The sequence below is a fragment of the Microcebus murinus genome, chromosome 2 (assembly GCF_040939455.1).
Source record: "Microcebus murinus isolate Inina chromosome 2, M.murinus_Inina_mat1.0, whole genome shotgun sequence".
NCBI lineage: Eukaryota > Metazoa > Chordata > Mammalia > Primates > Cheirogaleidae > Microcebus > Microcebus murinus.
In genome coordinates this window covers 17544282-17568084 of record NC_134105.1, presented here as the reverse complement: position 1 = coordinate 17568084, position 23803 = coordinate 17544282, and the positions used below count along the sequence as shown (strand labels likewise).

Genomic DNA, 23803 nt, shown 5'->3' with positions numbered 1-23803 from the left:
GCCTAGGCTAGAGTGAGTGCCTCTGCGTCAGCCTAGCTCACAGCAACCTCAAACTCCTGGGCTCAAGCAATCCTGCTGCCTCAGCCTCCCGAGTAGCTGGGACTACAGGCATGCACCACCATGCCCGGCTAATTTTTTCTATATATGTTAGTTGGCCAATTAATTTCTTTCCATTTATAGTAGAGACAGGGTCTCGCTCTTGCTCAGGCTGTTTTCGAACTCCTGACCTTAAGCAATCTGCCCGCCTCAGCCTCCCAGAGTGCTAGGATTACAGGCGTGAGCCACCACGCCTGGCCCAAAATAAAAAGTTTTTTAAAACAACTATACTGGCCATTTTTTATAAGTGCATGTGCACATCTCAACTTCTAATTATTCCCTTTGGGTAGATTCGTATGAGAGAAATTGCTCATAAGAAAATTCAGTAGGAAGTAAGAGATCTCCATCTTAGTAAACATTAGGGTTTTCTGGCTATCACCCAAGAAGTTCTGTGGGCATAGAAAACCCATGTGTATGCCAACAAAGCATGAGGGCTTAGCCACGCTCGCAGACTGTTCCACAAACCCAGAATGCCAGTGTATTAATTTACAAGTACACTGGCAAGTGGAGGGGACCAGGACCCCCTCGCCGCTGGCCAGAGCTCCCTCCCTATAGGCCCTGCCCCGGTGGAGCCCTGTTCTGATCACAAGACGTTGGTGATGTGGAGCAAGGGGGATTAAGTAACATGACCCAAATGTTAAGGCTGTCAGGCTAAGCCCTGCTGTGCACATCTCCACAGTAGGACGAAACCATCGCCACCAGGGACAGATGCATGGGATCTCAGGCAGGGTGACTTCCCCTAGCAGTGCTTGAATGGGGACAGCCTATACTGGCCTCTGAAACTCTCCATTTCTGGGCTTCCAAGGTTTACTAACCCCTGTTCCGTCAGCACGTTGTTCCGTTAGGTGCGTGAATATATTCTGGTGAGTTATAAGCAAATTTTTGTTGGTTTGGGGACGACCTGTCTCGTGGTTCTTATTTTAAATCCCCGGTTCGGTGGCCCCCTGCAGGGCACTATCCCCTGATAGTATGTGCAAAATTTTGAATGTATGGTCGCATGTGTATTTTCTGGACAGAGAATTTGTAGTGTTTACGAGATATTCAGAAAAGGGTTTCAATTTCATAGTGACCATCACACGGCCCCGTGTTCCAGGCGTGGTACCGAGGAGGGCTCTACATGTGTTGTCTCATTTAAGCCCCTCTTAGGTCAGGACTCTTGCCCCAAGTTACCAGCTTGGGCAAGTTAAAGAACTACTGCTTTAAAAGTGACTTTGTAAATCTCTTCTCTGATAGACTGTGTTTGTACTAAGGGAAGTCTTATTAATATTTCCCTTTAATCTTTCTAGATGAAGGAAAAAATGATTGGTGACAAGCACATGATCCAAACGGACCCGTGGCATGTCTTGTTGATTCTTCCCGGAGACTGAGCTCTGCTGTCAGTCCCAGCACCTCCAGTTACCTGTTTTCCTTTCTTGTTCACAGGTCTCTGTAAGTGCTCAGATTAACCTGGGAACTGGCACCCGGCGTCTGCATGGCACCAACTTTGGTGACCTGGCCACCATTTTCTCCTACACACACCTTTTCTTCCCTAAAGCAGCCTGCTGCTTCTCTCTCCCTTTTAATCCATCAGGGTCTAGAACCTGCGAGTTGTCTAAAGCATCACTGGGTCACTTTTTATCAAAAGTGGCATGCATTTCTGTAAGCTTTCCAACAGAAAATCAGGCAAGATCCACTTATCATTGAATATTCATGACTTTTCCAGACTCTCTTCTAGGTACTAGAGATACCGATAAAAATATTTACCTTTATGGAGCCCAAGTTCTAGGGGAAGAAAACAGACAACAGACAAATAAACAAGCAAAACTCCAGCAGGTCAGATGATTTTAAGATAAGTAAAACAGCCGGGCGTGGTGGCACATAGCTATGGTCCCAGACACTGGGGAGGCTGAGGCAGGAGAATGGCTTGAGCCCAGGAGTTTGGGGCTGCAGTGAGCTATGATTATGCCCTGCACTCTAGCCTGGATGACAGAGCAATACCCTGTCTCTAAAAACAAAAGCAAAAAAGATAGATAAAATAGGGGTGGGGCACAAGGAGTGTCAGGGATGGACATGCATGGTTAAGTGGGGTAGTCAGGGAAGGGCTCACTGAGAAGCAACAAGTAAGCAAAGACCTTTGTGGTATAGTGAGAACACCTGGGTTTTTTAGAGTCCGGCTAAAGTTCAAATCCTGCCTCTGTAGCTTTAATTGTGTGGCGTTGGGCTCGACCCTTAACCTGTGCTGTAGTTTCCCCATTTACAGTGTGTAGATAAAGGCATATCTACCATAAAGCATCCAGCCCTAACTACATAAATGGGAACCACTGTCCCAGCTTTCACTAGATGACCTTGAAGTCCATCCAGTCTAGGGCTCCCTTATTTTTAGAGGGGCCCAAGAGGAGGGGCTGGAGCTCTCCTTCTGAGTCCAGCCCCAAGATGAAGCCTAAATTTCTCTATTGAGGATTTAGATGAAATTCACTCTGCAGCAATGTAAACACTCCTCTCTGAAAACAGAGAGTTTTCATTTTTTAAGAAAGACTCCTCATATTTCTCTCTTCTCCCTGCCTGATAAAGGAGTGGTCTTAAATCCAGTTCACTGATTGCAAAAACCTGGCTTGATTCAACACACTTGATCTATTTTCATCTCTCTACCGCTTGCTTAAAATAAGGAGCTCATTGCTATTCTGCCCACGGCTGCGTCTAAATCATAACCGAACAGGGAGTTGAATACATTTTTCTCTCTTCTGCTAAATACCGTTTTTATCTTTGCTGAGCCCATGCGTCCTCAGACAACAGTGTGTGCTGTAGCAGTCCATGCCTGGACCTGAAGGAATAGTCAGGTGACAAAGGACCCCTCCCTACCTCCCAGGGAGCTTTCCTCCCCATGACCTGTTTGTCTCCCACCAGAAAATTCTCTGCCCATGGAGCTACTCCAGGCTGTCGGTACAATTTCTCCTTTTGTTTTCACCACCCTCGTGGCTGGGTGAGGGCTAGGGAGGCTTTGTGAACATTCGAGTCTGCAGTGTCTCCTGGAAAAGGCTTCAATCCAAGCCCCCTCCAGACTTAAGTCTCCCCTTCTTTGACTCTTGGTATAGGAATTAGAAAACTAGCAAAACAGGGAATTCAAAGAATTCCAAAAATCAGTTTCATAAACATGAATTAAAAGAGACTCTTGACTCCTAGAAGGAATGATGTCATGCTATACAGCCTGAAAACCGTGCTTGTCGTCGCTAGTCTCCTGTCCAAACCTTCGCTGCTCCCTCATATACCTTCCCCTTCCCATGAGAAGGGCCGACATTATCATCATCTTACAGACAATCAAATGAGCCCTGTCGGGAGGGAGTCCGTGGCAGGGTCCAGATTAGGATGTGAGTGAGGCTCCCTTGGGGACAGCCTGGAGCCTGAGATGTCCCTCAACTGCTTCGTTATTTTAATCATTATGATTTTTTCCTCCTCAGTCAGCCCCAGTGCACTTGTGATAAGAAATCCCCGCCACCCACCACGGCAGAAATCAAGTACAAGGGGCGGCACTAGGGAAAAAGAATAAATGGCCTATTCTGCTGCTGGGAAAACAGAAAGGGGGAGAGCCCCAGGGAGAGCTGGGAATACAAGACAGAGGATCAGAGCCGGCCTCTGCCTCTCAGCCGGAGCCACTCAGACATGGCACCGTAAAGCTAGGGATTTGGGTTTCCAGTGGTGGAGGTGAATGGCATGCAGCCAACTATAAGAAATGGCAGGAAAACAGATTCTGAAGCTAGTCAGCCTCTATCCGATCCTGATTCTACGATTTACTAGTCATGGTACCCTGGGCAAGTTACTTTGCTTTTCTGAGCCTTTATTTCCTCATCTATAAAATGGGAATAATAATTATTTCTACCTGACAGCATTTTTGTAGGGATTAAATGAGATGATATATAAAAAATGTCTAGCACAGCATGCAGTAAACAATATGAATAATTGTTAAATGCCTCTGAAGTGCCAAGCACTGTGCTGATCACTGGAGATGCTTATTTATATGAATGAGGCCGAGTTCTCGCCTTCCAGGAGTTTATTGCTTCGTGGCTAGGATAGGCAAGTGAGCATTGACCACGCAGTACTTTGGGAGTGGTGCTGGCTAGGAATGGTGCTTTCTGTCTGTAGCTTTGGAATAGAGCTTCCCACCTCTAGATGAAGTTAACTGTGTAGGAACTGAGACTGAACCCATGACCTTTAAATAATGACGACATAAAAAAAATAATAATAGCAGTATAGTAACTGGCCATTTTCAAGGAGAGGATGTAAAATGTGACAGAAACTAGCGATTTCATTTTATCCTCTCCTGGGCCTTATGAGATTTGATGATGAGTGGCTGAAAAGGTCAGTGTGGCTTTCCTGGGGCCTTAATAAAAGTAGCTGTGAAGGCCCTGCCCACGCCAGCCCCTGCCTCCACTCCCTACCCTGACAAAGCCCGGCAGGGTAGGGAGTAGAGGTTACGGGCCCCTCACCTGCCTTATGGAGGGGAAACTAAGTAGCAAAATGGCCAAAGGGTAATTTGGAAAAGGGATGCTGGTCAGATGCTGGTGGGTCTATGAGCTACCAGTAAGCAGATCATTTTTATGAGGTCAAGGAATTTAGGAAAATGCCTTCTTGCAGGTTTAGGTTGAAAGGAAACCCTCCACCTTGCCCTGCCTCCACTGGAAATAGGGCAGTGGCAGGAGAGGTGGGAAGGATGTGACAGGGGTGGTCGCCCTGTCACTGTGCCACTGGCCTCTGCCTACAGAGGTCCCTCTAGGGTGTGCCCTGGCCTGGGTTTAGGCTTGAGGCTTGTTCCACCCTGCTTTGTGTATGCCATGTCATTTTTGTCTTCCCTTCCTCTCACATGCCTACAATACTTGACAGGGCATAAATTCTCAGCCCTGGAACTCATAGATTACATAACAGCCCTAAGAAGCAGACTCACCACTCCTCAAAAACTGAGGCTCAGAGAAAGCAAACATACCCAAGATCAAAAGGCTAGAAAGTGGAGATCCCAAGACTGGAGCCCAGCTCTGCTGAGCTTCCACTGTTCTAGATGCTTCCTTCTTTCCTTGCGGCCCTGGATTTGGGCTTCCTAAGAGTGGTTCCCCCAAAGGGCCAAAGGATCCCTGGCAACCGACCTCCCTTCCTTTTCCTGACACTGCCCTTTGTATGGGAGGTTTACAGGGACACCAGGAAGGCCATGGGGGGAGTGGAATGAGCCCCATTCTCAGGTCCGGAGGTCAGAGTTCCCACAGATTCTACTGCCATCTCTCCTTTGACCTTGAGCCACTGCACCTCTCAGCGTCTTAGGGTCCTTGTCTACTATAGGGAATCACATTCCTTTCCATACCTCTTGGGTATGATGAGAATCAAATTAAAAAAGCAATGTCAGAAACGATTGAGAATGTTGAAAGCACGCGACAGGCTGGGCATGGTGGCTCACGCCTGTAATCCTAGCACTCTGGGAGGCCGAGGAGGGCGAATTGCTCAAGTCAGGAGTTCGAAACCAGTCTGAGCAAGAGCAAGACCCCATCTCTACTATAAATATAAAGAAATTAATTGCCCAACTAATATATATATAAAAAAAAAATTAGCCGGGCATGGTGGTACATGCTTGTAGTCCCAGCTACATGGGAGGCTGAGGCAGGAGGATTGCTTGAGCCCAGGAGTTGGAGGTTGCTGTGAGCTAGGCTGACGCCATGGCACTCACTCTTGCCTGGGCAACAAAGAGAGACTCTGTATAAAAAAAAAAAAAAAAAAAAAAAAAACACGCTACAAAGGCAAGGCACAATTCTGCACACCTGTGTATAAAAATGAGAGCTAGTGGTCCTCAGCTTGTTTCTGTCTTTCATTTATTTCATTCAATCGCAAAATGCTAGAAAATGTTGATTGAATACTTTCCTTGTGCCAGACACTGTGTTAGGTCCTGGGCACCCAAGAAAATCTCCAGGTTTTGAGGAATTCAAAGGAAGGAGAGACAGATTCAAACAAATAATTATGTCACATAGACATGAGGCCTTTTAAAGAAATGACCATCATCAGGGAGCTCTTCATTGGGGTGTCCAGAGATGCTGTGGAACGGGGGGATGGGGGACCGGAAGGAGCAACACAAGGAGATGAGTAGGAGGGTGATGGGGTGGGGGTAGGGCAGAGGAAACATCGTGCACAAAAGCTCAGGAGAGTATGTGAGTACTTTAGTGTAGCAGGAGCATGGGTTGTTTGATTGAAGTTTGGCGGCTGGTTTTTGTTTGTTTGTTTGTTTTGAGACAGTCTCACTCTGTTGCCCAGGCTAGAGTGCAGTGGCGTCATTCTAGCTCACAGCAACCTCAAACTCCTGGGCTCTAGCGATCCTCCTGCCTCAGCCTCCTGAATAGCTAGAATTACAGGCGCGAGCCACCACACCACACCGGCTAATTTTTTCTATTTTTAGTAGAGACGGGGGTCTCGCTCTAGCTCAGGCTGGTCTCAAACTCCTGACCTCCAGTGATCCTCCCACCTTGGCCTCCCAGAGTGCTAGGATTACAGGTGTGAGCCACCATGCCCAGCCTGGTGGCTGTTTCTTATTGCAGGAATGGAGCCCAACAGTCATCCCTGAGTTCTGTGGGACATGTTTAGGTGTGGACATCCGTGTGTACTGGTTTGGCTCTCTGGGTTGCAAGAAAGAAGCTGTGTCAATGAAATTGAGTGATAGAGCTTGGGTGTGAGGCTCCATGGGAAGAGAGATTCTTAGGAAACTGTCTCAGCTGCTAGCAAGACATGATCTGGGACCCTGGCCTTCCCCGTCGGTGCAGTGCTGTTCGGGTTATAACCTGAGTTCCAGGATTCCACCTTCTCTGTGAGCCCTTGGCGCTGGTTGTTGGTGGTTCCTCAGGGCATGAGGGTCCAGTTGGGTTGGTTTGCTGCCGACTCGTGTAACTATCTCGCCAGGCAGGGCTTGCTTTCCTTCAGGTCCAGCATACACCAGGCCACCTGTCCCAGGTCTGAGCAGAATGGGTTTTTGGCACAGAGCACTGAAACTGTATGCAGAAAGAATGTCTGGTCTTTACCGGGTCTCCCCTGTGGACAGCTTTCTGGATTTCTCCCTTGGAAAGAGAGCTGGAGCTGGGGAGAAACCTCTAGAGATCACAGTCCAATTCACTCACTTTACGGATGGGGAGAGTACAGCCTCAGAAAAGGAGATAAACGTGCTCAAAGTTGTACAGCAAGTTAGCTGCAGGGGTAGGCCTAGAACTAGCTCTCCTCACTCCAGTCAGATTTTTTTGGTTGGTACATAAAGGTGCTTCTGTGCTAGTGAAGTGTTCAATAAACCTACAAATTGTGTACCAGGCAGGGGACGTGTCCTGAGAGTGGACAAGCCACGTAATCTCTGTCCTCTAGGAAGGTTATGACCAGGGTATTAGAGCACAAATAGAAAAATATAGCTGTCTGATTTGCAGTGGCCCTCGGGGAAGCCAGTACAGTTAGGCAAATTATACTAGGTCCAAGGGAAAAATCTATATGCCTCTGAGCATCTGCCTGACCCTCAGTGACCTGCTGAGAAAGGCGATTATCAAGATTTTTTTTGTGGCTGGGCCCAGTGGCTCACGCCTGTAATCGTAGCACTCTGAGAGGCTGAGGCAGGCGGATCACTCAAGGTCAGGAGTTCGAAACCAGCCTCAGCAAGTGCGAGACCCTGTCTCTACCAAAAATAGAAAAAATTAGCCAGGCAAGGTGGTACATGCCTATAGTCCCAGCTACTAGGGAGGCTGAGGCAGAAGGATCGCTTGAGCCTAGGAGTTTGAGGTTGCCGTAAGCTAGGCTGAGGTCATAGCACTCTAGCCTTGGCAACAGCAACAGAGTGAGACTCTGTCTCAAAAGAAAAAAAAAAAGATTTTTTTTGTTTTGAGAGATGGAGTCTCACTATGTGGCCCAGGCTGGAGTGCAGTGGCTATTCACAAGTGCCCTCACAAGGGCACCACAGCCTCGAACCCCTAGGCTTAAGTGATCCTCCTGCCTCAACCTCCCAAGTGCCTGGGACTACAGGCACACCCTACCACGCCTGGCTAAGATTTCTATGTTTCAGTCTTGTTAGAACCAGACAGATCACAGGACTTCCGGACCCAGCCATAGGTGAGCAGAAAGCAGGAAGGAGCCTGAGAGAATGGATTGGGGACCTCATTGTATGTGACCTGTTCCCTAAACCATCTGCTCTTGTAAATCCCTGTTTCACAGCCAGAGCAGCTAGGGAAAGGGCCAGGGGTCTTTGAAACACAAACCGCCAGTGCATACAAGACCTTTGGATATGGAGCTGTCTCTTTTCTTCCCACATGCACGAGGTTGTTTTTTTTTTTGTTTTTTTTTTTTTTTATTTCTATAAAGCTTTCCATTTAGCAGAATGCACGAGGTTTATAAAGGATAAGTGGAGTGTTTCTCTGGCTGGCCCAGTACCTGCCACGGGCGCAGTGGCCAGGGGATGCTGTCGGAAGCTCTTGGGAGTGGCAGTGGCATGGTTTCCAAAAAGACAAGTTGAAAACCCAGCTACAAGGTAAGCTCCAGAGCCTAGACCCTGGCAAATTAGTCTTTTGGCCTGGTTGCCATGGAGACAGACAGGCAGCAGCTGCTGGGGAAGAAGAAACAGCAGCTTCCCCAACATCTAGGATTCTGAAACTGCGATGGTGGGGGAGGGGGCTTGACACCACCCTTTCTCCCCAAGATATTGAAGGCCCTGTCTGCCCCCCAGCTCCCAGACTCATAGGATCTGGTGACTTGCCAGTCACAAAACAAGACGGTGGCAGTGCTGGATCCTAAAACCTCAGTTTCCTGCTTCCAGGCCAGTCCCCCCACCCCACCCCTGCACCCCACCCCCAACACCATGGTTGCTGCCTGCTCAGCTTTTGGAGCAAACAGATTTTCCAGCGCTGAGCTCCTGGGCCCTGGGAGGGTTCCCAACCGCCTCCTTGGAGGGGATAAGTCACTAGAGGTGAATCCCAGCATGTTGGCCACCAGAGGCCAATTTTTCCTCTGCTCTGTTGCTGTCTCTCTGGAAAACCTGGCAGAAGCTGAGTGGGTCTGTGACCAGCCATTGTCTAGGAAGGGAGCTTGAAGCTGAGCCCAGAGGGACCTCGGCAAATGATGGGCTTTATTGTTTCCTCATTTGATGCTACACCGATATCATTAATTTGTGGCTTCACTGCCCATGCTGCCTGCCTGGCCGCCCTCCAAGCCCTGACCTCCCTCACCTGGTGGAAACAGTCCTCGGCTCTCCCCCTCCAGGGGTTATCTCTGGAAATTGAAGGTGGGAGAGGAGGGGCCTGGGATCCAGGTCACCTGGGTCCACTTTCTCAGCAGAGCTGCCAAGAGGTTGTGTCTCAGCATCTCGGTTTCATCCTCTTTGGTAAAAGGAGAAATGAGGCTGGTATTATCTAGGGCTTTGAGTTCCTGGGCTTTGGATGTGAGCAGAGTCCTTACGTAAGAGAACAGAGACCTAGTGTGGAGGGATAAGAGAGGGAGAACTGCAGAAAGGCAGAGACTACTACCTACCCACCAACCTGGGCTTTGGGGTTTAATTACGAAGGTTTGGTTTAATTACAAAGGTAGTTCATGTGCAGGCATTATCAAAGAAAAAAAGGTAATGCCATAGAATATAAAGAAAATTAAGAAAATAACCATCACCTCAAGCCCCAATCTGTAAAAATCACTGATAATTTTGTTGTGTATCTTTTCAGATCTTTCTCTATGCTTACACTTTCCCCTCTATATTATTATAATTAACAAATGATATATTTAAAATTAACAAATGATATGAGAATGCATTTTTATAAAAGATGCAAACACCACAGATAAATGTAGAACAAAAAGCAAAAGTCTCCTTTTAATCTATTCCCTTCAACAGACAGCTACTGTTAAGTTTCATGTCCTTAATACATTTATGTACAAACACAGTTTCGGGCTTGCTTTCTTTAGTATAAATATAGTTATAACATCCACATTGCTCTGCAAGTTGCTTTCTCCACCATAATAACAATTCTTAGATTTTTCCATGGTAGTAGACCTACCCCATTCTACATAACTGCTGCTTAATAGTCTACATTTAGGATATTCTGTAACTTATTTAAGTAATCGCCTCCAATAGACACTTGAGTTGTAGTTGTTTACAATCATTTGTTAACAATGATGTTTTGAACACTGTACAGCTCTTTATGTAGGGTTTATTTCTAAAAGTAAAATTCCTGGGTTAACATGTCTGTATATCTTTTTCTAAATACTGTGCAGATTTATTTTTATATTTTCTAAAAAATTATCTTAGCCATAGATGCCCACTGCAAAAAAAAAAAAAATTGAAAAGTATAGAAAGCTATGGGGGGAAAATCACTCACAGCATTTTTCCATGTCACAAAAATATGTTTGTAAAGATCCTTTTTATAATAGGTATTATATGTACAGACCATAATTTTCTTAGCTGTTTGTCCATTTTTGGACTATTAAGTTGCCTACCTTTTACTTTTTTCATTATGATAACACCTCAGTGAATCTTTTTGCATAAATCTTTGTCCTAAATCCAATAATTTATTTAAGCTAGATTCCAAAAGGAGTAGGACTGGGTCTAGTGGTAGGGATTTTAGTGAATCTATTTTTTTAAGTTGAATGTTATATTACTATTATATACACATGGTATGAAATTCCAAAGTTACTAAAGGTTACACAATGAAAAGAATATCTTTCTCCTACTTGATCCTTTGGCAGTTGTTTTCTGCCTTAAAGGCAACATGATTACCTGTCTTCTTCATGTGTATGTTTCTTATGGGGAAAAAAACCATATTTTTTATGTCTATTCCTTTTTTCATGTAGAAACAGCATATCAGATACATACTTTTGCACTATTCCCTTTTCACTTAATATTGCTTGATGATGGTTCTATATATAAAATAGAGAACTGCCTCATTTTCAAAAATATTGCATAGAATTCCTTTGAAATGGAAGTGCCATATTAAATTAATCAATTCCATTGATTCGTTTTTAGGTTGTTTTCTATCTTTCGCTACTAGAACAGTAGCGAATGTCCGTATGCATATGCCATTTGCACAGGTGCTGGGACGCGCCCATCTGTGCAATGGATCCCTGCATGAATGGAACTGCTGGGTCCCAGGGAATGGGCACTTTAATGTTGATAGCTATTGCTGTCTCCACAGAGGGTGACCATCTCCTCAGTGGAGGATATGGACAGTTTTTAAAGCTCTTAATACAAAAGGCCAGACTGCTTTCTAGAAAAGTGTTACCTGTTTATAGGTTCACTCCCACACGGCTCCCTCCTTCCAATGATTTGTCTGACAAGCAAAAAAACCAGTATGCCCATATTTGTCGTGTTTCTTCATTTTTTTCAAAGGGATCTGGGCAATATTAGCAAAAGTGAAAGTTAATTTAAAAAACCTTTCTAGCTGGGCCTGGTGGCACATGCCTATAGTTCCAGCTATTAGGAAGGCTGAGGCAGGAGGATTGCTTGAGCCCAGGAGTTTGAGGTTGCTGTGAGCTAGGCCGATGCCACTGCACTCTAGCCCGAGCAACAGAATGAGACTCTGTCTCAAAAACAATTAATTAATTAATTTAATTAAAATCCTAGGATCTGGGAGAATTTTCTAATTCTCTTTTTGCTATATGTGCGACCTTGGCAAATGACTTACCCTCTCTTAGAATTGTCATGAGGAGGAAGTGAGATAAGACATTCAGTAAAGTCCGTGGCACAAACCAAGGGCTCAAAAGGTGGCAGCAGAGAAGAAATGTTTGTTAAGGAAAAAGTGCCAGCCCTCCAAGTAGTCCCATCAGTTGAAGGAAGGGAGCTTAGTAGGCTCTGAAACGCGGGCTGGGCGGTGCCCCCGGCTTTGTTCTTTCCCTCAAATTTTCCCGCTGGTCTTTCCTACCATGAAGAGGAAAACGGAAACCTGCCACACCAGCCCCGGGGGACAAACACACCAGACCAAGACTGTCCCTTATGGTGCGGGGGTGGGGGTGGGGCGTACTGGGGACTGGCCCTCTCCCGGGTTCACGGATGCACCTCGGAGGATCCCAGGCGGTTGGTCTCGGGGTGGTCTGCCGACCCGAGACCGGGTGCGAAGGTTCCCTTCTCGCCGGTTTCCCACTCAATTTCTGTTCCTCCCAGAGCTAACGCCAGGGGGTGAGCCGCCTGCACCGGGGGAGAGCACCTCCCCGCGGCCCGGCCGGGGTGGGCGCGCTGGGGCGCCAGGTGCGCGGGCTCCTTGCACCACTCTCGGCTCTGGACCGCGCCAGCCAGAGGCCCCGGCCCAACCCAGGTCCCTGCGGGCGACAGGGCGGGGTCCCTGCAGCTCGTGCTGGGCGCCACGGCCGGGCGTGCCCCTCTGCCCGGGTGCAGGACGGCCTCGAGGCCGCGCACCTCCACAGGGCGGGCGAGCCCTGGCCTCCCCCTCCCTGGCACGGAGCTGCTGCCCTGAGCAATCTGCTGCTAGAAACGCCATTTCGGTCCCCACCCTTGTCTCGGCCGAGGAAGAGCCAATCACGACGCTCGTGTGTAGCTGTGCCAGCCGCAGGTAGGGTGGGAGAGCGGCTCTGTGGGGCAGAGCGAGGCCATTTTCTGGGAGGATGTGCAGTCACTTCCACTCGTGGTATAGTCACCATGTGGGAGAGCCTCACCCCTTCCCTCCCCGCCCACCCCTTACACCGTGGTCTCTCCTTGATTTTCCCCGGAGAACTGACGGGTACAATATGGTGCGGTGCAGAGATTGTGCCCCGCGGAACCAAGTGACCTGGGGTCTGGTGTTGGCACTGAACCGCATCCCTGTGACGCAGCCCCAGTCCTCAGTCTTTCCGTATGTAAAAATGCAGGGAAGAAATAAAATCGGACCATGGCAAGTATTGATGAGATTGTGGGGAAGTGGATTCTCTCGATTTGTCCTTCTCTAGTAAACCTGAAAATATTCCTAATCTGTACCCAATCATTCTACTTCTGTCTCTATCCCAGAAAGATATTTGCACATGTACTCAGGAAGGCTGTCCATTTCAGGACCTATCTAGTAGCAAACCATTGAAAAGGGCTCAAGGGCTGTCAATAGGAAATGAATAAATAAAATGGTGTCTGCATACATAACAGGTCACTATATCACAGAAGGAATAAACCAGATCCATATATGCCCTTTGTAGATAAGGCTCAAAATATATTAAATAAAAGCAGAAAAATGCATACAATCTAATTACGATTTTTTGCAACACATCAGACAGAACTGTGAATGTTCTATGGTTATATTCAAACATATATATTTGCATTTTTTAAAAAGGAAAGGAGCAGCCTTGGTGGGGGGTGGGGGTGGGGGTAGGGGGTGGCTCATGCCTGTAATCCCAGCACTTTGGGAAGCTAAGGCAGGAGGAGGATACCTTGAGAGCAGGAGTTCGAGACCAGCCTGGGCAACATAATGAGACCCTGTGTGTACAAAAAATAAGAAAAATTAGCTGGGCATGGTCATACTTGCCTGTAGTCCCAGGTATTTGGGAAGCTGAGGCAGGAGGATTGCTTGCGCCCAGGAGTTTGAGGTTACAGTGAGCTGTGATCACATCACTGAACTCCTGTCTGGGCAGAGATTCACTCCTAATCCATAATAATGGCTGGCTCTGGGGAGAGGGAAAGGGAGTTGACATAGCAAGTGGATTTCTTTGTAATATTCTCATTTTTATTTTTAAAAATGACAGTGCATTCACTTATTACTTAGGAAATTTTAAACTGCTTATTCATAAAGGAAATACTGGAAACAAATATGTCCAGCAAACAAATATGTCAAAATGTAAACAATTTAGAGCTCCAGTTAAGTAGACAATCTTTAAAAAAAATGTAAACAATTGTTAATTCCAGGTGATGGGACATATGAGTAATTGTTATTTTCTTCTTTGTACTTTTGGTTTTTCCATTTTAAACATGCAGGGAAGGGATTCAAGAGTGACTGTGTGACCCATCAAGTCCCTCAGCTCAAAGAACCTGCAATCCTGTGATTCTAGGTAGTTATCCTTAAAGTCCTAACTCCCCACCCCGCCTGCCTGGAAGAGCTTACCCTTAAGGAAGAGCCTTGGTGCTCCTGCCCCAGCTCCCTCCCCAGTGTCAAATTCATTCTTAATCATCACTCAACTTGAAACTTTCTGGCCAGAGCAAACTACTTGCAGTTCGCCTGCTGTGCTAGGCCTAGGCTCATCTCTTCTGGGTGTGTAGCTGCCCTGTTTCCTCTTCCTAGCGCCCTCTTCCCTTCCTCTTTGCCTGCAGACTTCCATCAGATCTCAGCTCAGCTTCCCTTCCCTGCATCCCCTGCCCTGCCTAGGTTAGCACTCTGAGTTGATTGTCTATTTACTGTGAATTCTTGAGGCCAATTCTTGAGGAACTTGCCCTCTTCCTGCCTGTACTGCCAAGGCCTAGCACAGGGCCTGACACCTCATGGTTTCTCAGCAACCGTCTGTTAAACGAATAGAAAATCAAAAGCAACTCATTCTTCTCTGGGCTGAGTTTTCTGATGCTCCTCCCAGACGCTCTGAGGGTTCTGCTTGCTCAAGTGTAGAGGCAGAACCAGGATTTGGGCTCAGAGACTGGCTCCAGAGCCCACACTCACTCTTAACCACTGTGCTCTGAGCCCCTAACGCATTCAGTGTGTTCAGTACATACCAGGTATGTACTGAGAACCTACTATGCGTCAGACACTGTATTATATAGTAATGAAGACACAGCCCCTATTCTCATTGATCTTATATTCAGGTTGGGCAGTAGTGGGTGGAGGAGGACTCAGAAAATAAATAAGTATATAATTTGCCTTCTTGTGATCTAGAGATGAAATATATAGGATGATGGGAGAAACGGTTTGGAGGGCGGGGGAAGATGAGGAGTTCAGTTTTGGACGTGTTTGGTTTGAAATGCCAGTGAGACACCCAAGTGAAGATGTGGAGTAGGAGGTGCATAAATAAGTCTGGAGTCCAGGGCATGAGCCTGGGCTGGATATATGCATTTGGAAGTCAGCAGCATAGACAGTATTAAAACCGCAGGACTAGGCCAGGTGTGGTGGCTCACGCCTGTAATCTTAGCATTCTGGGAGGCCGAGGCAGGCGGATTGCCCGAAGTCAGGAGTTCAAAACCAGCCTGAGCGAGACCCCGTCTCTACTAAAAATAGAAAGAAATTAATTGACCAACTAAAATATACATACAAAAAAATTTAGCCGGGCATGGTGGCGCATGCCTGTAGTCCCAGCTACTTGGGAGGCTGAGGCAGTAGGATCTCTTGAGCCCAGGAGTTTGAGGTTGCTGTGAGCTAGGCTGATGCCATGGCTCTCACTCTAGCCAGGGCAACAAAGTGAGACTCTGTCTCAATAATAATAATAATAATAAATAAAATTAAAAAAAAACCACAGGACTGGCTGAGATCGCCAGGGCAGTGGTTGGGTCCAGAGAAGAAGCCGGAGTACTGAGTCCCGCAACACTTACAGGTGAAGGAAATGAAGGGAGCAGCTCATGAGGTGGGAGGGAAACTAAGAGTATAGTGTCCTGGAAGCCAGGTGAATAGAGGTTCAGGGTCAGCTGTGGCTAGGGTTGGACAGGGGCAAGTCTTTGGACAGGATTGTACAATGAGGGAAGGAGCCATTGCAGGAGCAGCGAGGCAGGAGCCCAGAGAGATGGGCGAGAGTTGGATCATGGAGGGCTAGTTACCGTGCTCAGGAGTTTGGCCTTTAATCCCTTATGCACTGGGTAAAGTGGAGGGACAGGATCAGATTTTTTTTTTTTGTTTTTTTGAGACAGAGTCTCGCTTTGTTGTCCAGGCTAGAGTGAGTGCCATGGCGTCAGCCTAGCTCACAGCAACCTCAAACTCCTGGGCTCGAGCGATCCTTCTGCCTCAGCCTCCCGAGTAGCTGGGACTACAGGCATGCGCCACCATGCCCGGCTAATTTTTTATATACATATCAGTTGGCCAATTAATTTCTTTCTATTTATAGTAGAGACGGGGTCTCGCTCTTGCTCAGGCTGGTTTTGAACTCCTGACCTTGAGCAATCCGCCCGCCCGCCTTGGCCTCCCAGAGAGCTAGGATTACAGGCGTGAGCCCGGCAGGATCAGATTTTTAAAGCGAACCCTGTAGTGACATGAGGCTGAGGCTGACTTGCTTTAGGCAGCCATGGTATTAGATAAAGTTTACTTATATTTAATTAGATAACAATGTTTAAAAATCAGGAGATTTTACAAGATACAAGAAGTCCTAAATTCTAGTTTTTCTACTCACACATTGTTGTAAGACAGCCATCAGCCAAAGCTGAGCAGAAGCCCCATGTCCTGCATTGAATTGTGGTCCCATAAAAGACACTGAAGTCTTAACCCCCGGTACCTATGAAAGGGACCTAATTTGGAAAATGGGTCTTTGCAGATGGTCAAGTTAAGATAAGGTCATTAGGGTGGGCCCTAAACCAGTATGACTGGTGTCCTTATAAAAAGGGGAAATTGGGGAAAATTGGGACACAGAGACCGACACACATAGAGCGAAGACATGGGAAGAACACCGCCTACAGGGCAGGGACCCGCTGAGGCTACTGGAAGCCAGAAGGGAGGAATGGAACAGATCCTCCCTCAGAAGGAACCAACCCTGCTGGCACCTTGATCTCAGATGTGTAGCCCCCAGAACTGTGAAATAATACATTTCTGTTGTTTAAGCCACAGCACTTTGCTGTGACAGCCCCAGAAAAGCAGCGCACCCGCCTCCTCCCGCCTAGGGCGGCCTGTACACTCCAGTCTGCAGCAGTCCTCTCTCCACAGTCCCCTCTTCGCTGCCTTTTCTCCCTGCTCCTCCGCAGGGATTTGAGTTGGCAAGAGTGGGTGCTGGGAAGGGACCAGGGGGCAGCCTGAGGACTGATCAGGAGGCTGCTGTAGTAATCTAGCAGCCTGGTGGGGGCTGCACACACCCTGGGGCAGCGCTGCTTGCTAACTGATGCAAGGGCTTAGTGAAGGAGGTCTTGTGTCTATTAGCAATAAGCCCCCGAAGGTCTATAAATCAACCCCGAGTTGCAGCAACGCATATGCTTTTCTTCCCCTCCTGTGTTTTCTCTTGCACAGCATCCCACCCTCCTCCACCTGACACCCAGCCACCCCCACCTTCCTGGCTTAAATTCCACTCAGTGTAGATTTCACCCGCCTTGGAATGGGTGTCATTTCAGCAGCCTTCCTTTTAACTTCCTGTGACAGCTGTAACCTCTGTTCTCACTGAATTGCTAAGATTGCTGATAAATGCCAACTGCTTAGAAGCTTTGTAAGTGACTGGGGACGTGCTCCTGTGCTCCTGGACTGTGGAATGGCTGAGAAATTTAATGAGTTAAAAGAAACTAGTAATTCCCCCCATCCGCATTTTTAGGCGCACAAGAGCCCATCCAGAAACAGACTAGGTCTAAAATAAAAATCATCCTCCTAGTCCCTGTAGGGGGAACAGTCAGGTTACCCCTTAGAAGCCCTAGAAGCCCAGCAGAGGGCTAGGGCAGCAACCTCACCAGCCCCACACTGTTTTTCTTGCTCATATTTTGATTATTTGGAAAAGGTTGGTTGGAGGAGACAATAGAAAGCAACCACCCCAGCCTCCTTGTTAAAGAAATGTCTGGCTAAGAAGACAAGATAATACATTCAAGGTGAGGTCCTGGATTAGATCCTGGAACACAAAATGAACCCCAATAGAAAAATGGGGAATCCAGTTAAAGTCAGCCATTTAGTTAATAGCATTGTACCAATGTTAATGTTTTAGTGTGGATAAATGCACCATGATTATGTAAGATGTTAACGTAAAAGGAAGCTGGCTAAAGGGTACATGGGAACTCTGTGTGTGTACCATCTTTGCAACTCTGTGGAAATTGAAAATGATTTTAGGCCGGGCTCAGTGGTTCACGCCTGTAATTCTAGCACTCTGAGAGGCCGAGGTGGGTGGATCACTCAAGGTCAGGAGTTTGAAACCAGCCTGAGCAAGAGCGAGACCCTGTCTCTACTATAAATAGAAAGAAATTAATTGGCCAACTGATATATATAGAAAAAATTAGCCAGGCATGGTGGCATATGCCTATAGTCCCAGCTACTCGGGAGGCTGAGGCAGAAGGATTGCTTTAGCCCAAGAGTTTGAGGTTGCTGTGAGCTAGGCTGATGCCCTGGCACTCTAGCCAGGGCAACAGAGTGAGACTCTGATTCAAAAAAAAGGAGCTAACTTGCTAGTGAGGAGGCCAAATATGTACGGATAGCTACGGTACCAGCACAGTGGTGGCGGTCAGAGAGATTAACCAAGAACTTGAAGGTGGGGAGAATTTCAATCTAGACAGAAGCCAAGGGACTTAAGGCCTCGTGGGGGTTGGTGCTATAGACTGAATGTTGTGTCCCCTCCTCTGCAATTCATATGTGGAAGCCTGTCCCCCAACACATTGGTTTGGAGGTGAGGCCTTTGGGAGACAATTAGATCATGAGAGTGGAGCCCTCATGAGTAGAATTTGTGCCCTTATAAAAAGAGGAGTAGACATGAGATCTCTTTCTGCTCTTGGCCATGTAAGGATATAAGAAGACAGCTGTCTGCAAACCGGGAGGAGAGCCCTCACCAGACACTGGATCTGCTGGTGCCTTGACTTCCCAGCCTCCAGAACCGTGAGAAACAAATGTTTGTAGTGTAAGCCCCCCAGTGGATGGCACTCTGTTACAGCAGCCTGAACTAAGACAGTTGGTGCCAGCAAAACCCTGAGACGTACAGTGTATGACGTTTCAGGGAGCTGGGAATAGTCCAATAAAGCTGAAATTTAGTGAGGGGCAGGGGAGAGAGAGAGAGTGAGGGTAGAAGTCTCAGAGACACAGGAGGACCTAAGATGGGTAAGGAGGACACAATTGATTCTCTTCTGTTTTTTAAATATTATTTTTGTCATTAATAAAAGTGATAGGTGTTCATTTTAAGAAGTTTGGAAAACCCAGAATAGTACAAACAAGAAAACCAAACTCAATTGTTATTTTATTCTTCAGAACTAATATTTTGTGCATTTTCTTCGTTATATTTTGTTCCTAGTTGAGCTCATACTATACAGTTGTGTAGGCTTTGTTTGTTTTATCTAGCATAATATCATAAGCCTTCCCTAGCTCATCAATAAAGGATCTTAGGCCGGGCGTGGTAGCTCATGCCTGTAATCCTAGCACTCTGGGAGGCCAAGGTGGGTGGGATTGTTTGAGTCCCAGGAGTTCGAGACCAGCTTGAGCAAGAGTGAGAGCCCGTCTCTACTAAAAAAATAGAAAGAAATTAGCTGAACAATTAAAAGTATATATATAAAAAAATTAGCCGGGCATGGTGGTGCATGCCTATAGTCCTAGCTACATGGGAGGCTGAGGCTGGAGGATCGCTTGAGCCCAGGAGGTTGAGTTTGCTGTGAGCTAGACTGACACCATGGCACTCTAGCCTGGGCAACAGAGTGAGACTCTGTCTCAAAAAAAAAAAAAAGGTATGTTGTGAAGGAGGAGAGGAGAAACAAAAATAAATTAAAAAATAAAAAGAATCAGCCAGATATGGTGCTTGCTTGTAATCCTCCCAGCTCCAGGAGGCTGAGGCAGGAGAATCACTTGAGGCTAGGAATTCAAGACCAGCCTGGGTGATATAGCAAGACCCCATCTCAAAAAAAAAAAGTCTTAAGAAAAAGGAGGAAGAGGTCCTTCAGGTTGACTGATCTGGAGGTAGATTGTAATGACTTCATGGAGGGTCTCAGATTCCAGAATCCTTGGACTATTAGCCAAGGAACGGAGTCACTAATTTTTTTTTTTTAGGTTTCAGAAATTTTTACTTTTCTCATATGATGTGCTCCAAAGGTAAGTTTATGAAATATTTTCAAGCTGAAAATGGCATGATCAGAGCTGTGCTTGATGATTAATACCTGAGCTGTCACTTATTGAGAGTTTATTATGCTAGGGACTCTACATATATTATTTCTTTTAGTCCTGACAACTCTATGAGGTAGAGGCATTGTCCCCATTTCACACATAATGAACACAGGCCCCCAAAGGGGAAGTCACGTGCCCAAGCTCATACAAATAGTAACTGAACAGCACCTGCAGCATCATATAAAGCACAGGATTCAAATTCCCTCTGTGACATAAACTAGCCACGTGACCTTGGGCAAATGTCTAAAATTCTCTGGGCCTTTCCCCCCTACTCATAAAATAAATAGGGGGGTAGCCTCATAAAACAGTTTAGAATAATAGCTTTTAGCTTTTAGCTAAAAGCATAGAGTCAGAGCCCACTACAAAAGCTCTGCCACTTCTGTGTGGCCTAGTTGAACAAGTGATTTAATCTCTCCCCAGCCTTGCTGCTAACGTCTGCCAGACCCAGGGCAGACGTGTAAAAGGGAAGCCCACACACCACATGGCTAAGTATTTAAGAGTTATAAATCAAACTAACTGTTTAAAAAATATATATCCTTTAGCCTCCTACCTTGACAAATATGCCTCCATAATAACCTAGAAAGGTAGGTTTTGTGTTGAGAATTCTTGGATTCCTTGGAATTCCATGTGAGAACACAGCGGAGCCAGCTTCCTTCTCTTCCCACTCCCCAGCCCACGTGTGCAGGTTCTGTCTACACCCCTTACAAATAGCCAGCTCGGGACTGAGGGATGCCCTCACTGGCAGGAAGTTTGCCTTTGGGAGGGTGGACCCAGGGAAGGGGCTGGCCTAGATGCCAAAGTAGACTTGGGCCATTTTGGCTGGGAATTCTCAAGTCCTGGGCACCCAGAGAGTGGTCTAGAAGGGGTTCCCAGGCTCTGGGTGGGCACATCTCTTTGGCCCCAGGGGACCCCTTGCCTGTGAGGAGGGGCACAGCTAGAGGACGATCAGGGTACAACCCTCTAAAACACTGGGCCTAGGACAAGGACCCATTTGACACGTGTAAGAAAGGTACTGCCTCTCTGTGCCTCAGTTTCCCTTAGGATGACCAACTCATCTGGGCTTGCCTGTGACTTTCCTCGCTTTAGCACTGAAAGTCCTGCATGCTGGAAAAACCCTTCAGTCCTGGGCAAACCTGAATAGTTGGTGCCCCTTATTTCCTCATCTTTACGATTAGGCTAATAGTATCTCATAAGGTTGTCATGAGAATTAAATGAGTGAATACACATGGAGTGTTTAGACCAGTGCCTGCCATGTGGTACACATTCTGTGCCAGCTATTATCATTTAAAAGATTCCATTCTACTGGAAAATGCTGAATTTCTATAATTGGAGGCTTCGAGTGAGAAAGAGGAAAGAGTTGAGTCTGAGTGAAGTTTTAAACCTGGAAAGCAAGACTCTAGCAGAGCCACCAGCTGACGGGGGAAGCCCAGATGTGACTGGTGGGAGGCTGCTAGCTCAATGTGCGTCACACGGAGTTGGAGGGCCTTATGGGGCATCCGGGAGGAGATGTCCCTTAGGCAGTCAGAAATGTGATTTCAGCATTGAGAATAGCGATGGGAGCCTAAGAGGAAGATGAAGAGTCATCCCCAAAAAAGGAATCGCTAGAAGAAGGTCCAGACTTCTATCAGAGGGAGGAGGGTTAGAACCTGGAGACAGAAGACTGGCCAGGGGCAGCAACCTGTTGGCCTCATTCCACTTAACATGTTTATAATCTGTGCACTTTACCACAGTTCAATGACTTGAAATGTCATTGATTTTAAGACATACCATTATTTTATGTACCACTAAGAAAAAAGGCTGTCCATGATTACGACTTGCTGTAATATTATTGACTATGAGGACCAACTGATTTCAAAGATACAAAAATGTGAAAAAAAAATCTTAGAATTAAATAAGATATATGCCAAGTATGTGTCAGGCAGCACGGGGAGAGGAGTAGGATCCAGTGATGAAAAAGACCCCACCTTCAGAAGCTTCCAATCTCACAGTGACACCTGCAGCTACTTTTACCACAAGACTGACTGTGACAAGTGCCACAGTGCAGGCACCAGAGCTGTTCTGAGATCAGCTGCTGCTTGTCAGGTGTTTAGAGGAGTTATTAACATAGACAGAATTGACAGCCACGTCTTTCTTGGGATTTCTAGTCCTCCTCCTCCTTTTCCCTAATGCGTGAAATTTCTAGGGACAAAGCTTTTCAAACCATTTTTGAATGAATTGAGATAATGAATTAAAACACCACATGGTGAGTGTTGAATTGGTACAACTCCTGTGGAAGGCAATTTGGCACTATCCAAATTATTATACAAATGTGTTTTGCCCTTTGACCCTGCAATACCACTTCTAGATAAATCTTACAGATATACTCACCCACATGGGAAATGCCATATGAACTAGGTCATTCATTACAGCATTGTTTGAAATAGCAAATTACTAGGAATAACCTAAGAGCGATGGATAGAGCACTGGTTAACTGCATCTTGGAATATTCATACCGTGAGAACAAAGTCAAGGAAACGCTCGATGTAGAAGTATGAATAGGGAAAAGATCCCTGACATGAATTATTAAGTGAAAACTGCTAAGCACAGAACAGTTTATAGGAGGCTAACAATTGGGGAAAAAAAGAAAACAAGAGGATAAAAATGCATATCTACAAATTTGCCTGTCTACATACCAAGAAATTCTAGGACACACAGGAAGCTGGTAACAGTGATTATGGTGAAGGAGGGGTTGGTGGAGAACTTAGCAAACACACATAGAGAAGGCAGGAGGAGGAGGACTTCTTATATTTTCTTTTCTTTATTTATTTTTTATTTTTTAAAAATATTTTTAATATTTCTCTTTCTTTTTTTTTATTTTTCTTTTTCTTTCCAAGGTATCTAAAAAACTATAGGTGGATATATTTTATTTTTAAGCCGTGTGAATGTATTATCTATTTAAAATGTTAAATTAATTGAATTTTTAAAAATACCAAATGGGAAGAGTTAACCCAGTGACAATTCCCACCAAAGGGTGAAAGTCTAATATTCATTCATTCATTCATTCATTCAATAACCTATAGCAATCAAGGAACTTCTCTAACAATGATACGTGACAAGTGCTCAGCACTTTCGATGTGCCAGGCATTGTGCAAAGCATTTTCGTGCGCATGATCTCATTTAATCCTCACCACCCCCCTATGGTGCAGGTGTCTAATACTGCGGAAGAGGAAACTGAAGGTGACAGGGATTGTTCTTGCCTAAAGTTCTTTGCAAACATCCAGGCGCCACCGTCGAGGGCCAGGCTTGGCACTGGGCGCTCGGGAGAAGACAAAGACTCACCACCCTGCCTCCAGGACCTAATGGTCTACCGAGGGAGAAAGACGTATGAAATAGATTCACAGACAGGTTTTGAACAGAGAAAGGAGTGTCAGAGCACAGTGCCTGAGGATTAGCAGACAAAGGGAACAGAGAGGCCGGGGACAACAAGAATACCTCTCCCACGACACCCTTTTGCCAGGGACAGGCCCCGAAAGCAGCCTATGTGGGAGACAAGCCTTGCAGCCCAACAATGAACAAAGGCTGTCCAGGGCTCTCTGGCAGTAGAGGAGATCTGACAACAGCCCAGAAGGCCATTTGATCAGTGTAGACATTCCTTCTAGACTTTGAAGCCTGAAGTGCTCTCCTTTAGCTGTCTACATAGATCAAAGGCTGGAGGACTGCCATATCTCGACTTCGCTTTGCTCCGCGCCATAGTCACAGCTAGCTCCACAACAATCCGACCAAGCCATCTGAGCAAGGCAAAAATAATTCTCGCACGCAAAGATAGACAGTTCCAAGATGTGAACATTAACTCCTTGCTGCCA

General features: G+C 46.4%; 1 long non-coding RNA gene across 1 annotated transcript; it reads left to right on the top strand.

Moving 5' to 3' along the window:
• The first annotated feature begins 12268 nt into the window (after positions 1-12268).
• Positions 12269-19019, top strand: LOC105863433 (uncharacterized). Its single transcript, XR_001150477.3, has 3 exons — positions 12269-12608; positions 13991-14064; positions 18602-19019. It is a non-coding gene; the product is annotated as an uncharacterized LOC105863433 (long non-coding RNA).
• Positions 19020-23803: the final 4784 nt, after the last annotated feature.